Here is a 14,673-nt window from a genome sequence, read left to right as displayed (position 1 = left end):
ATGAGGTTAAAATTAATTTATCCCTTTAGAGATAGAGTCACATTCTGGAGGATTGAGAGTTCAGACTTCAGCATTGAATTTTATGGGGACACAATTCGGCCCATAATACAATCTCACCTCTGATACTTTAGAAAAGTATCTTTTTGGACCCATGTAATTCTGTGATGCTGACATCAAGCATAAAATGGTAGACTGATAAAAAAGTGAATGTGAATAACTTTATGTCATCTTCTCCTTTTCAGTGTTGGAAGTAAGAGGGATTCAAATACTCCATGGGTCTTAGTTTTCTCATCCATAAAACAAAAACCCTGACCTGACTTACAGAAACAGAGCAGAAGTGAATAAATGTTTGCCAAGTAACTTGAGGTCCTAGAGGAAAGTAATTCCATCTGCCCAAAGCATTCAGGTTATGTATTACAGTTTCAGAATTATATTTTTAACCAAGTAATATTTCACAGGGATAACATAATCATCTAACGATGTCCCCTTGAATGTTAATTATACAGCAGTATTGAAATGCACCAACATGATTTATTTTGTCTGAAATATCCTTTACTTTTTCATACTATGTAATTTAGAGAGCATTGTGACTATAGCACTCCATTCAAAGTCACCTTGCCCCTTCACAAAATCCTGTGCTCCCAGAAATATACTTAAATTAGTGCATGGTGTTTAGATTTTCACCTTACAGAAATTTCTGTGTATTTCTAACTGAATTCTGAGTAGAGATAAGTGTTTCCAGGGAAAGCATTAAAAAGCCAAAGTTTGTTGACATTGTTCTGCACTTCTTTAATAAAAATTCCTTATTTTTGGTGAAGTGTATTTATCTTCATTTGAAATAGATAGGGTAGATACAGATAAGGAAACTGACATTTAGAGATGTTTGGTAATTTGTCCAAGGTCATAGAGTTTGTAAGCATGGAGTCAAAACTAATGTACAAGTATGACTGTAATACTTTTATTATAACATTGTTTCTCTTTCAGAATCTCTTTTACCACAAGAATCTAGCAATCTGAAGTATAAAGAGTTTTGTATAGGTACCTTGGATACTTGTTAGCTCATTTTTTTGTGCAAGTAATAAAAATTTAACTCAAATTGATTTAGCTCCTTCCCAGTATGGTAGCTGGATGGCTGCCAGTAGCAATGGAACCAAATTGGGCAAAAGAGAGATGGCTCTTTTTAGAGTAAAATAAAAGTATCTCCCAAGACTGTAGCAAACTTTTACTTTTGTCTTACTGGTTGGAATTAGCGTGCATGCCCTGAACCCATCAAGTGATGGGATTAAACTCAAACTACTCAGGTCTAGCCTTTGTCCTGAGATTAATTCCCTGATCTACATTGATACTGCTCTGTGGACAAGCTCTGAAGTAAATAGAGAGTAAACTGAGGTTCTGCTCCCTCCGAAGGGTCACATAACATCAGGCTCTTAATCTTTTAACATTCTTTTTCAGTAATATTTGAATTTACCATAACCATATCCTATTTGCATTCTTAGCATCCTCTAGTCTCCTTTGAACTTACAGTTCCTCTAGTGAAATAAGAGAGCCCAGGGTAGACATTCAGCTCCCTCGGCATTGTGAGTCATTCTTGGGAACCTCCACTTTGGTCTGGCCCCATAGGGATTGCAGTGGAAACTGTGTATCTTGGCCAATAAGAATGAGATTGTGAAGCAGGAATGAGGAGAAGCTTGCAGCAGCCAGCTTTTGGCTCTTGGCAGAACCAAGTTCACAGCTGCACAGTCAAGTAGCAGTCCCGACCAGCAGTTTTGTTCATCTGCAGAGCCAAGATGGTGGCACAGTCGGACCAGGGAAGTTGCTGGACTACAGATCTGCCTGACTCGGATCCTCAAAGAGCATTGCTGTCCCTGCAACTGGACTTGCCCCGCACAGGCCAGGGAGCAGAGTGATAGCCCAGTCCATTACTGAGTGTAGCTTACAGCCCTACCTGACCAAAATGGTTGGGTTGAACACCTGGAGACCATGTAGCCCAATAATATTTGAGTGGAGGACATGGCAAGCAAAGCTGATCATCTGCAGAGCAAAGTCAATGGCTTTGTTTGGGAACTAGCTTGATTTAAGACCACAAACAAAAGGTCTTGCTGGCCTTGTAGCCAGTTCTCAGGCTTTGCTTGGGCAGAGAAACTGATTTATAGCCCTGTCCGTTGCTGACTCCAGTTTTCAGCACACCTGGCCAGAATATATGAAGAGCTACGCAGCTCATTCAATGGCCCTGCTTACAGTGGCACTTGAACACAGAGCACAGCCTGTGGCTTTCTCCATCTACAGAGCAAAACCAGTGGTCCCATCTGGTCAGGGAGTTTAGTGGACAGTCTTTTTGACTGAGGTTTCAGAACAATGAGTTGTGCAGGCCTAGGGCCCATCCTGATGTGCGCCCCCCACCCTGCCCCTAACAGGGCAGAGAAACTAATTCATAGTGTCATTTACTGCTGAGTATAGAACCTAGTCCTGACCATCTGGTAAGTCTGACTAGAGGACCCAGGCAATCACACAGCACATCTTACGGCCTTGCTTGGAAAGCAAACCAAGACACTGGTCCCGTCCAATTGTTCTCAGCCAGCAGCAACCCCCCTAACCGCAGAGTTTAGGCAGTGGTCTTGCACAAAAACACCCTGATAGCAAAGCACATCTGCCCAGGGCATTAACAGCAGACATGCCCAGAAACCCAAACAGTTGGCTGGTGAAGAACTGTCTGCCAAGATGAACCTATAAAGTCTGGAAGAGGGAATTGTTTACACAAATGCATAGATACAAATATAAGGAATCAAGGATCATGAAAATTCAAGTAAACATGACAGCGCCCAAGAAAACTAATAAAGTTCCAGTAACCTGACTCTAAAGAAATAGAGATTGTTGAATTGTTACACAAATAACTTAGAATAGTCCACTCAAAGTAGTTTAGTGAACTACAAGAACACACAGACTACTGAACAAAATTAGGAAACAATTTATGAGCAAAATGAGAAATTCAATAAAAAACACTAATTAACATCATTAAACCACAACAAAGCATAAAATTCGCTGGTAATAGTAAATATATAGTCAAAGTTAGGTTCTGTAATATGGTAATGCTGGCACATAATTAACTTGCTACACTAGTTTAAAAGTTAAAAAAAAACAAGTGTAGTAAAAATAACCTTAAGTAGCTTAATCTGTTATTGATTACACACTATAAAAAATATGAAAGCTGTGCCAACAATAACCTAAATTGTGAGGGGAGATAAGTAAAAGTGTCATTTGGGAATGCTATTCAAGTTAGGTTGTTAAGAGCTTAAAATAAGTTGTTACAATTTTAAGATACCTTTGTATCTTTGCTCTAACCCCCTGTTGGGCTCTGTGCTGACAGCTCAGAGCCTGGAGCCTGCTTCAGATTCTGTCTCCCTCTCTCTCTGTCCCTACTCTGTCTCTCTGTCTCCCGAAAATAAACATTAAAACATTTTTTTAAATAAAAGAGAAATTCATATATTAAAAAAAGAAAAACCCCAGAACTCTGCCAAGCAGTTGAAGGAGCTGTGGGAGAACTTTCCATGTCAGCGGGCCTGCAATAGGACATGATGTACATTTCCACTTCACTTTAAAGCCTAGATAAGAGTATGGACACATGATGGGTGGGTCCAATCCTCTTGTGAGCTCGCAATTTAGGTAAGCCCAGGGTCCGTAAGCCCACATCAATCCTAGTTGAGCTGGGGTATAGAAAAAGAAGCCACCACTTAAAGGGCAGAGGAGCTGTGAAAAGGCTGTCTATCTCTGCATCTTAAAAGCCCAGACGGGGGCAAGGTCTATGCCACATTAGTGGTTCCTGATGCAGGTCAGATTGTCACAGAAGGCTTGCAAGCTCAGAAAACCCAGGGCCCACAAACCCACACCAGGCCTAGCCATACTGGAACAAAAGAGAAAGTTAACATTTAGAAGCGTGGAGGAACTGTGAGTACATTCTCTCCTTCCCCACCTCAAAAGCCCAGACCAGAGCAGGACCTACTTTACATTGAGCTTGTGACCTCAGTGAGCCCAGGGTCCTCAAGCCCACACTAGCACACTGTGGTTCTGGGCACAGAAAATAAGCCATGATTTTGTAGGGGGTTTGTTTGTGTGTTTTACATTTTTTATTTTATTTATTTATATTATTAGTATTATTTTACTTAAAATTTTTAAATATTTACTTTTGAAAGAGAAAGAGAGAGAGAGAGAGAGAGAGAGAGAGAGAGAATCTGAAGCAGGCTCCAGGCTCCAAGCTGTCAGCACAGAGCCCCACACAGGAGTCAAACTCACAAACCATCAGATCATGGCCTGAGCCAAAGTCAGACACTTAAACAACTGAGCCACCCAGGCACCTCTATTATTTTACTTTTTATAATTTGTTGACTTGTTTTGATTTTATTATTTTCTTTTTGCTTTTAAAATCTTTTAAAAATTTTATTTATTTGCTTTTGAGAGAGAGAGAGAGCACACATATGCATGAGTGGGGGAGGGGCAGAGAGAGAATCCCAGGCAGGCTCTGCACTGTCAGTGAGGAGCCCAATGTGAGGCTTGAACTCATGAACCATAAGATCATGACCTTAGCTGAAATCAAGAGTCAGATGCTTAACTGACTGAGCCACCCAGGCACCCCTTTTTTTAAATTTTAATCAATTAATTAATTTTTTAAATTTTAATTAAATTGTATGCCACATGTGGGACTTGAACTAATGACCCTGTAATCAAGAGTTGCATGGTCTACTGACTAAACCAGCTAGGTACCCTTTTCTTTCTTGTTCTCTTATTTTTCTTTTTTTATTGTCTCTTTTTCTTTTTTCCTATCTTCTTCTTTTATTATTTTCCCCTTATTCTTTCTGTAAAAAGCTACAGTTTGAAGAGTAACTATCATATACAGACATAAACAGCTCCAGCTAGCCAGCAAGTCACCAAGCACCCACCATCCACCTAAGTGACACCGTACACAGGAACACTCCTTCGTATTTAGATGAAGTAGCCATTCTGTCTAATCCATAGAAACAAACCGGAAGCTAAGCAAAATGGTTGACAGAAATATGCTGCAAAAGAAAGAACAAGAAAAGAACCTCAGAGAAAAAACTAAATAAAACAGAGATAAACACGATGCACGATAAAGAATTTAAAGTAATGATCTACTGCTCTGGAAAACAGTATGGAGATTCCTCAAAAAATTAAAAATAGAACTACCCTATGACCCAGCAATTGCACTACTAGGTATTTATCCAAGGGATACAGGTGTGCTGTTTCGAAGGGACACATCACCAAAATGTTTATAGCAGCGCTATCAACAATAGCCAAAGTATGGAAAGACCCAAATGTATATCAACAGATGAATGGATAAAGAAGATGTGGTATATATAGACAGTGAAGTATTACTTGGCAATCAAAAATAATGGAATCTTGCCATTTGCAAATACATGGATGGACTAGAGGGTTTTAGGCTGAGTGAAATTAGTCAGAAAAAGACAAATATCATATGACTTCACTCATTAGTGGAATATAAGATATAAAACAGATGAACATAAGGGAAGGGAAGCAAAAATAATATAAAAACAAGGAAGGGGATAAAATATGAGAGAGTCTTAAATACATAGAATGAACTGAGGGTTGCTGGAAGGGTTGTGGATGGGGGATGGGCTAAATGGCCAAGGGGCATTAAAGAAGACACTTGTTGGGATGAGCACTGAGTATTATACATAAGGGATGAATCACTGGAATCTACTCCTGAAACATTATTGTACTATATGCTATCTAACTTGGATGTAAGTAAATAAATAAATAAATAAATAAATAAAAGGCATTAACACACACACAGCATAAAGTAATGATCTAATGATCATAAAGATAATCACCACGCTGTAGAAAAGAATGGAAGGATTCAGTGAGATTTTCAATAAAGAGATAGAAAATATTAAGAAGAACCAATTAGAGCTGAAGAATAGAATAATTGAAATAGAAAACACACTAGAGGGAATCACTAGTAGATTAGAAGATACAGAAGGATGTATCAGTAATCTGGAAGACAGGATAATAGAAAACACACAAGCAGAAGAGTAGAAAGACAAAAGAATTTTTTAGAAATAAAGATAAGTCATGATCTCAGTTTGTGGGTTTGAGCCTTGCATCGGGCTCTGTTCTGACAGCTCAGAGCCTGGAACCTGCTTTGGATTTTGTGTCTCCCTCTCTTTCTGCCCTTCCCCCAGTTCTCCAGTTCTCTCTCTCTCTCTCTCTCTCTCTCTCTCTCTCTCTCAAATAAACATTAAAAAATAAAATAAATAAAAATGAGGATAAATTAAGAGATAATTTGGATAACATCAAGTGAACAAACATTTGCATTATAGAGTCCCAGAAGAAGAGAGAGAAAAGTGTAGTAAACTTATTTCAAGAAATAATAACTGAAAACTTCCCTAGCTTAGGGAAGGAAATAGACCTCTAAGCCCAAGAAGTACAGAGAATTCCAAACAAGGTGAACCCAAGGAATACCATGGCACATAATAATTAAAATGTGAAAGGTTAAAGATAAATAGAGAATCTTAAAAACAGCAGGAGATTAAAAAAAATACTTACAAGTGAAAACCTATAAGACCATTAGCTGATTTCTCAGCAGAAACTTAGGAAGCGAGAACAGAGGGGCATGATATATTCAAAGAGTTTAAAGAAAAAAATCTACAGTCAAGAATACTCTATTTGGCAAGGTTATTATTCAGATTTGAAAAGAAAATAATGAGTTTTGAAGACAAAGTAAAGATAAAGGAGTTTATCACCACTAACCCAGCCTTCCAAGACATGTTAAAGTGACTTTGTTAAGTAGAAAAGAAATGGCCATAATTACACATAAGAAAAATATAAATAAAAATATGTAAAAAATGACAACATATATATAAAATGTGGAGAAGGGAATAAAATGGGAAGAGGAAAATGACAAAAAGATTTTTCCTTTTCCTGTTTTTTCTTTTGTTTTTGTTTGTTTTGTTTTGGTAACTGTGTTTGAACTTAAATGACCATCAAATTAATATGGGCTTTTTACTTAGGATGTTATATATGAACTTCATGGTATCCACAAACCTAAAACCTATGGTAGATACACAAAAAAATTGAGAGAGAGATAGCCCCGAAAATCCTCTATAGATTCTCACATATCACAGAGAAAAATAACAAGAGAAGAAAGAGGTAAAGAACTACAAAAACAATCAGAAAACAAATGATAAAAATGGAAAAAATACAAACTTATCAATAATTACTTTAAATATAAATGTCCAATTAAATATAAAAGCTCCTTAAAGGACAGACAGTGGTGGAATGGAGTAAAAAAAACACAAGACATATCTATATGCTTCCTGCAAGAGATACATCTCAGACTTATAGACACACATGGACTGTAAAGGATGGAAAAGGTGAGTAGAAGAAAGAAAATAAAGTTCAGAGCATAAATAAGTGATGCACACACTGATACACACACACAGAAAACGCAATAGAAAAAAAAAATCAATGAAACCAAGAGCCAGTTCCTGAAAATGATAAACATAATTGACAAACCCTAAACCAGACTCATTAAGAAAAATAGAGACAGGACTCAAATAGATCAAATCAGAAATGAGAGAGAAGTAAACAACCGATACCATATGGATTTCTATGATACCAGTGAAGAAAAGCTCAGGGCCAGTTGTCTTCACCAGTGAATTTTACCAAACATTCAAGAATTAGTGTCAATCCTCAAACTCTTCCAAAAAAATTGAAGAGATGGGAGTGCTTTCAAACCCATTGATACAAGGCCTGCATTACCCTGATACTATAGCCAATAAAGACACTACAAGAAAGGAAAATACTAGGTGATAAAAAATGCAAAAGTTCTCAATAAAATATTAGGAACTCAAATTCAGCAGTACATTAAAAGGATCATTCACCATGATCAAGTGGGATTTATCTCTGGCATGCAAGGATATTTCATCCTATGTAAATCAATGTGATACATCACATTAACAGAATGAAAGAAAAATCATATAATCACTTCAATAGATGCAGAAACAGAATTTGACAAAATTAACAATAGTTCAGGGTACAAACTCTAAACAAATTAGGTATAGAAGGAACAGGCATCAATGTAATAAGAGATATATGTGATAGGCCCACAGCTAGTGTGATCCTCAACAATGAAAGACTCAGAGACTTTCCTCTAAGATCAGGAATAAGACAAGGGTGTATATGCTTACATTTCTATTCAACATAATACTAGAAGTCCTAGTGAGAGCAATCAGGTAAGAAAAAGAAATAAAAAAAATATCAGAATTAGAAAGAAAGAAATAAAATTATTTTCATTTGCAGATGACATTTTATATCTAGACAATCTTAATAAGTCTACCAAAACTTTGTTAAATATAATGAACAAATTTAGTAAAGTTTCAGGAAACAAAATTATCATACAAATATCAGTAGCATTTCTTTACCTTATAACAAGTTATCAAAATATAAAATAGAGAGACAATCCCAGAGCAGGAAAAAGGCAGATGGTGGCAGAGTAGGAGGACTCTAGGCTCATCCTGTCCCATGAACACAATTAGATAACTATAAAATCATCCTAAATATCCTAGAAATCAACCAGAAGATTGACAGAACAAACTCTACAACTCAAGGGAGAGAAGAGGCCACATTGAAGAAGGTAGGAAGTGTGAAGACATGGCTTAGGTGAGAAATGGATCACAGGATGTTGCGGAAAGGAAGGAGCTGTGGTAGCAGAGAAGGTGAGGGGGTAAAGAGAGAGAGAGAGAGCAAGAGAGCGAGCAAGAGAGAGAAGCACAAAGGAGAATCCACAAGGAGAAAGTTTCCCTAAAACAATCATCTTGGAAAATGAGAGAGGCTGAACTTCCTGATTTCTTACAACTGGTGGGCTTAAAGCCTGGAGTTTTAAAAATCACTGGGCTTGGCTGGGATAGAATCCATAGGGCACTGTGCTGCTCCAGAAGAGAATATGGGTAAACAACCAAGGGGCAGACAGTGTGGAATCAGCTATATGAAAAATGCCTGGGGCACACAGTGGGGAGAATATTTGCTATTCTAAGAGTACTTCCCTGGGAGGCAGTGTTCACAGAGATACCTCCTAGGATCAAAGGAGATAGCTGTTGCCATTTCCCTCCTGCACCCCTCAGCGTAAATACAGAGCTACCTGCGGGAAGCAGCTCAAAATGTACACTGGGTGGCTGGCTTGCTTACACCAAGCCCCATTCCCTATGCTCTGACAGGATTGATCTTCTTAGTCAAGTTTGCCTCAGTCCCAGAGAGTTGGGCCTTTCCCCCAGAAGACCAGCACAAACCCCTGTCCACACCACATCTTTTGACCAGTGTTCCCTCAGTTCTGGTGGAGTTGGTGTGAGGTCTCATTTCTCAGGGAGACAAGAGCACACCTAGTTAAACATTGCCATATTCAGGCCAGGAACCAAACATTGCCCACAGCAGGCAAGGAGAACCTCTGCAGATGAATGGTCTTAAGGACAGAGCAGCCAAAACACAACCGTACGTACAGTGCACTCAGTATGCACTGGAAACATTTCCTGAAGCACCAGGTCCTGGGCACTAGAGGGGCTCTTCTTCTTAAGGCCATTACTTTCAGTAGCAGAAGACATATACCGTTTATCTAACACAGAGAAGGTAGAGACCTAGACAAAATGCTAAAATAGAGGAATTTATATTAAATGAAAGAACAAGATGAAGCCATGGCCAGAGATCTAAGTGAAACAGATTAAGTAACATGCCTGATATGGTATTTAAAGCCACAATCATAAGGGTACTCTGGGTTGGAGAAAATAATAGAAGATATAATAGAGACCCTTACCACAGAGATAAAAGAGTTATAAAAGAACAATCAGAGATGAAAAACGGAAACAATGAGATTGGAAACATGCTTGATGCAATGAACAGCAGGCTAGAAGAAGCAGAGGAACACATTAGTGACCTAGAAAACAAAATAATGGAAACTACTGAAGCTAAACAGAAGAGAAAGAAGGATTATGTGACACGAGAATAGACTTAGGGAACCAGTGACTTCATCAAAGGTAAAACATTAGTATTATAGGATTCCCAGAAGAAAATAAGAGAGCTGAGTGGGCAGAAATTTTGTTTCAAGAAATAAGAGCAGAAAACTTCCCAGTCTGGGGAAGGAAACAGACACCCAGATCCAGAACGCCCATAAAAATCAACAAAAGCAGGGCAACATCAAGACACACTATTACTATATTTTGCCAATTTAATTACAAAGAAAAAAATCTTAAAAGCAGCAAGACAAAAGTAGTCCTTAACTTACATAAGTTAACCCATAAAGCTGGCTGGAGACTTCTCAACAGAAACTCGACAAGCCAGAAGGGAATGACATAATATAGTCAAAGTGCTGGATGGGAAAGAAAAATCTGTAGCCAAGAATACCATATCGAGCAAGTCTATCATTCAGAACAGAGGGAGAGATAAAGAGTTTTCCATACAAACAAAAACTAAAGAAATTTGTGACCACAAAACCAGCCCTGTAAGAAATATTAAATAGGATTCTTTGAGTGCAAATGAGAGACCAAAAGCAACAAAGACAAGAAATGATCAGTGAAAATCTCCAGAAATAATGACAAAACAAGTAATAAGGTGGCAGTAAATACATATCTATTGATGATTACTTTGAATGTAATAGATTAAATGCTCCAGTCAAAAGACCTAGGGTCAGAATTAAATTAAAAACAAAACTCATTTATATGCTATCTACAAGAGACTCATTTTAGACCTAATGTCACTTGCACATTGAAAGTGAGGGGTTGGAGAAATGTTTATCATGCAAATGTATATCAAAAGAAAGTTAGAGTAGCAATACTTATATCAGAAAAACTAGACTTTTAAACAAAGACTGTAAAAAGACACAAAGAAGTGTATTATATAATCATAAAGGGAAAACCTCGAAAAAGATATAACAATTGTAAATATTTATGCTCCTAACAGACACTCAAATGTATACACAATTAATAACAAACATAAAGAAACTAATTGATAATAACACAATAATAGTAGGAGACTTTAACACCCCACTACATCAATGGACAGATCATCCAAACAGAAAAGTAACAGGGAAACAAGAGCTTTAAATGACGCACTGAACCAGATAAACTCAACAGATCTATTCAGAACATTTCATTCTAAAACAGCTGAATATACATTCCTCTCTCTAGTGCACATGGAACATGCTCCAGAATAGATCACATATTAGGTCACAAAACAGCCCATAACAATAAAAATGATTAAAATCATACCAAGCACCTTTTCTGACGACCATGCTATAAAACTAGAAGTCACCCACAAAAATAAATTTGGAAAGGCCACAAACACAAGGAGGTTAAACAACACGCTACTCAACCAAAAAATCAAAGACGAATTTAAAAAGTATGGAAACAAATGAAAATGAAAATTAAATGGTCCAAAATCTTTGAGATGTAGCAATAGTGGTCCTAAGAGGAAAGTATAAAGCACTATAGGCCTGCTTCAAGAAGTAAGAAAAGCCTCAAATAAACAATCTAACCTTACACCTAAAGGAGCCAGGTTAAGATTAATAAAGATTAAGGCAGAAATAAATGATACAGAAGTTTAGAAAAACCCCAAAGAACAGGTCAATGAAACCAGGAGCAGGTTCTTTGAAAAAATTAATTGATAAACCTCTAGCCAGACTTATCAAAAAGATAATTTGAGAGGACATAAAATTACAAATGAGAAGAGAAATCACAGTCAACACCAAAGAAATACAATTAAAAGAGATTATGAAGACTAGGCCAACAAATGGACAATCTAGAAAAAGTGGACAAATTCTAGAAATATTTAAGATACCAAAACAGAAACAGGAAAAAAGTAGAAAAGTTGAACAGACCAATAACCAGTAAAGAATTGAATCAGTAAAAAATAATAAAAACAAAAAAACCTTTTTGGTAATAATAATAATAATAATAATAGTCCAGGACCTGACAGCCTCACAGCTCATTCTATCAAACATTTAAGAGGAGTTCATACCTATTCTTCTCAAACTATTCCAAAAAAATAGAAATGGAAGGAACACTTCCAAATGAATTCTAAGGTGGGGCGCCTGGGTGGCTCAGTCAGTTAAGGGTCCGACTTCAGCTCAGGTCATGATTTTACAGTTCGTGGGTTCCAGCCCTGTGTCAGGCTCTGTGCTGAACATTTTCTCAGAGCCTGGAGCTTGCTTCATAGCCAAAGCAATCTTGAAAAAGATAAGCAAAGCTGGAAGCATTACAATTTTGGACTTCAAGTTCTATTACAAAGTTGTAGTGATCAAAAGAGTATAATACTGGCACAAAAATGGACCCATAGATCACACACAGATCAATGGGACAGAATAGAAAACCCAGAAATGAACCTACAACTATATGGTCAACTAATCTTTGACAAAGCAGGAAGATATCCAATGGGAAAACGATAGTCTCCTCAACCAATGGTGTGGGGAGAACTGGACAGCTACATGGAAAACAATGAAACTGTACCACTTTCTTATATCAAACACAAAAATAAATTCAAAATGATAAAAGACCTGTGAAACCTGAAACCATAAAAATCCTAGAGGAGTCCAAAGCCCCTGGCTGGTTCAGTTGGTTGGGCATCCGACTTTTTGGCTCAGGTCATGATCTCGCAGTTAACAAGTTCAAGCCCCACGTTGGACTCTGTGCTGACAGTTCAGAAGGAGCCTGCTTCAGATTCTGTGTCTCTCTCTCTCTCTGTTCCTCTCCCCTTGAGCTCTGTATTTCTTTCATTCTCTCTCAAAAATAAACATTAAAAAGGTTTTTTTTTTAATCCTAGAGGAGAACACAGGCAGCAACCTTTGTGACATTAGTTGTAGCAACTTTTTAGTTATGTCTCCCAAGTCAAGAGAAACAGAAACAAAAATAAACGATTGGCACTTCATCAAAATGAAAACTTATGTACAGTGAAGGAAATGATCAACAAAAGTAAAAGGCAACCCATAAAATGGGAGGATATTTATAAATGATACATCTGATAAAGGGTTAGTATCCAAAATATATAAAGGACTTTATAAATATATAAATCTCAACACCCAAGAAACAAATAATCCATATGATGAGTAGACATTTTTCCAAAGAAGACCCACTCGTGCTCAACAAACACATGAAAAGATGCTCAACATCACTCACTAGGTAAATACAAATCAAACCTAGAGTGAGATATCACCTCACACCTATCAGCATGGTTAAAGTCAACAACACAAGAAACAATAGGCATTGTTGAGGATATGGAGAAAGGGGAGCGCTCTTTGTACTGTTGGTGAGAATGTAAACTGGTACAGCTGCTCTGGAAAACAGTATGGAGTTTCCTCAAAAAGATAAAAATAGAGCTATTCTATGATCCAGCAATTGCACTACTAGATATTTTCCCAAAGAATATGAAAATACTAATTCAAAAGGTAGATGGACCCCGATGTTTATTGTAGCATTATCTACAATAGCCAAATTTTGGAATGAAGCCAAGTGTACACTGACTGATGAAAGCATATGGAAGATGTGGCGTCTATATCATCTCTATCTCTATCTACATCATACTGTATCATCTATATCTATCTATATGGCAATAAGTGGCAAGAAATCTTGCCATTTTCAATGATATGGATGGATGTAGAGAGTATGATGCTAAGCAAAATAAGACAGAGAAAGACAAATACCATATAATTTTACTCATATGTAGAATCTAAGAAACAAAAGAAACAAGGAAAGGGAAAAAGAGAGAGAGAGGCAAACCAAGAAACAGAATCTTAATTATAGAAAACAAACTGATGGTTGCCAGAGTTGAAATGGATAGGCGGTTGGGTGAAACAGATAATGGGGATTAAGGAGGGCACTTGTGATGAGCACTGGGTGTTTTATGGAAGTGTTGAAGCATTATATTGTATAACTGAAACTAATATTGCCCTGTGTGTTAACTAACTGGAATTTAAATAAAACCTTGAGGAAAGCAGAAACAATCCCATTTATAATAGCGTCAAAAACAAATAAAAAATACTTCAGTGTAATTTTAACCAGGGAGGTAAAAGTTTTCTACTTTGGAAACTATAAGACATTGATGATAAAAATTGAAAATACAAATAAATGGAATGGTATCCTATGTTCATGGTTTGGAAGAATTAATATTGTTAAAATACTAATACTACCAAAAGCCATACATAGATTCAATGTAATTCCTATATGATTCCAAAAGCAATTTTTACAAAGGTAGAAAAATAAAGATCCTAATATTTATATGGAACCACAAGAGACCCCAAATAGTCAAAGCAATCCTGAGAAAGGACAAAACAAGAGATATCACACTTCTTGATCTCAAGCTATTCAATAAAGTTATTGTAAACAAATGGTATTAAAAACAGATATGTAGATCAATACAGAAACTCAAGAATATGCCACTAACGAATATTTGACAAAGAAGCTAAGAATACTCAGTGGAGAAAAGACATTCTTTTAAAAAAATGGTGCTGGAAAACCTGGATATCCACATTTTAAAAAGTGAAACTATATCTTTATCTTATTCCACTTATAAAAATTAACTCAAAATTCCAATAAAGACTTAAGTCTAAGTCTCAAAACTCCTAGAATAAAATAGTAAATAACACCTTGACATGTCTTGTCAATT

This window comes from Suricata suricatta, chromosome 8 (assembly GCF_006229205.1).
Source record: "Suricata suricatta isolate VVHF042 chromosome 8, meerkat_22Aug2017_6uvM2_HiC, whole genome shotgun sequence".
Classification (NCBI taxonomy): domain Eukaryota; kingdom Metazoa; phylum Chordata; class Mammalia; order Carnivora; family Herpestidae; genus Suricata; species Suricata suricatta.
This window is presented reverse-complemented; position numbering follows the sequence as displayed.